This window comes from Lindgomyces ingoldianus (genome assembly GCF_010093535.1).
Source record: "Lindgomyces ingoldianus strain ATCC 200398 unplaced genomic scaffold BDR25scaffold_1, whole genome shotgun sequence".
Lineage (NCBI taxonomy): Eukaryota > Fungi > Ascomycota > Dothideomycetes > Pleosporales > Lindgomycetaceae > Lindgomyces > Lindgomyces ingoldianus.
This window is the reverse complement of record NW_022985162.1, coordinates 3,132,307-3,134,470: the sequence shown is the minus strand read 5'-3', so window position 1 is coordinate 3,134,470 and position 2,164 is coordinate 3,132,307.

The following is a 2,164-nucleotide window of genomic DNA, read 5'->3' as shown; positions in this document are numbered from 1 at the left end:
ATAATAATAATAATAATAATAATAATAATAATAATAATAATAACAATAATAATTTATATTAAGCAGATTACATTATTACTTAATAGTGTTCTAAACCTTATTATAGCTGCATTATTATAATGCTAGGCTAGGTAAACACTTTTTCTTTTTTTTCTTTTTTTTGTGCATTTTATTATTAGGAGCACTTTAATTATTATAAAATAAGTTAAGGAGGTTACTAGATCTGCATTTTATTAGGTTTATATAGCGTCTGTAGGGCATTAGCATAAGATTCCCCTTTTTAACATCTCTTTATAGGTGGGATGGATGACCTTAGGACGTCACTGCAAACAGACTTTAGTAGGGAATGAGTCTGGCCTAGCTCTAACTATTGAATATACGGAATTTGATATAACAATCTCTTCTTTAATTGAACGTGTTTAAAACTGCTTCATAACCAGTCTAGGACTGATTCACAGTTAGTCTAGAACTAGTTTACAGCTAGTCTAGGACTGGTTCACAGTTAGTCTAGAACTAGTTTACAGCTAGTCTAAGACTAGTTCATAACTAGTCTAGGACTGGTTTACAGCTAGTGTAGGATTGGTTTAAAACTGGTTCATAACTAGTCTAGGACTAGTTCACAGCTAGTTTAGGATTGGTTCAAAGCTAGTTTAGGACTGGTCAAGGACTGGTCTAAACTAAAACCAACGTTAAGGAAATTAATCTTAGCCCTAATAATAGACTAAAACTTAAACAAAAGCTATAAATATTCTACATAAACAAAAATGTAAAAGCAACTAAAATTATATTTAAAACATGTTTAGATGTACTATATAGATTATTTACTATCTAAATTTTTAAGTAAATAAGTAAAAGAAGTAGTTACTTATAAAGTAAAAAAAAAGCTTACAGCTTAAATTTACTATTATACAGCTCTTTCCTATAGAGTTATTAGCACTATATATTTATATTTTATACCTTATAGTTACACTTACTTACTTTTTTATTTCCTACTTTACATGTATTATAAAGCTTTTTATGCTATAGCTATTTTTACACCTTTATAATTTAAAGATATAACTTTAAGTTTAGTAGTTTTTTTAAAAAAAATTAGTAACTAAAAAGCATATAAATATAGTAAAAACTTACTTTTTTTTATTTTTACATCTTTTTAGTATTTCTTACTTTTTATACTAGCATTTTTAAAGCCTTTTTTTTATTAATGTAGCAGTTGTCTCTTGTTTAGTTACTAATTAAATAAAAATATAAATACCTTTAAGTAGTGTTTATTACTTTTAGAAATGTCTAGTGCTACACTTTTTTTATTAACTATTTTAATTAGTTTTTACTATAAGCCTTAAATTTACTATTATAAGCATGTCTTTTTTAGTCTAATTATAATCTGCTTTTAATAGCATTAAAAAGTAAATCTAATTAGTTAGCTATACCCCCTAGCGTAGGCTTTATAGTGTTAGAAAAGACATTATTCTTAAAAGTTTCTCTAATAGACTTATTTAGACGTGTCTAAAAAAAAACAACACTATTTTTTAAAAATTTTTAAAGCTTTTTAAAATTATTTATTATGTTACTAATTTTTACTATGTTTTTATTATTATTACTACTATTAGTGTTATAAACAAGATAGGGACAGCAGTTACATAAGGGCAGAAGGACTTATAGTAATAAGAGGAGGCTTAGGGATCTAAGCTTTTGTGCAACATGTTGTACAAGCTCTATTAGCTTTATATAGTATTCTAGACTACATTAGTAGTAGTTAAAAAAGGGGGGTAGCTAACATGCTCTTAATTTGCTTTTTATGTGTTACCCCTAGCTCTCTATCTAGTTATAGTATATAGTATAACTAAAAATAGCAGTAGTAGATATAGTTTATAAGTTATTTTTAGTTTAGAAACACAGCCTAACACATTTAAAATAGTACTAAAAATAAGTAAATACTTATGTTACATATATTAAAGTTCTATTTAATATAGTAAAAATGCTTATATGCTCTAATCTAAATAGCATTTAATACTTTTTCTTTTTTATTATTATTTATCTATGCAAGCTGTTACATAAAGTAAATAAGTATAAATAAAGTTTATATTTACTTATAACTATAAATTCCTGTCAGATATGCGCACCTACTGTCAAGACAGGAGGAACGTTTGACGAAAGCTGCTACATA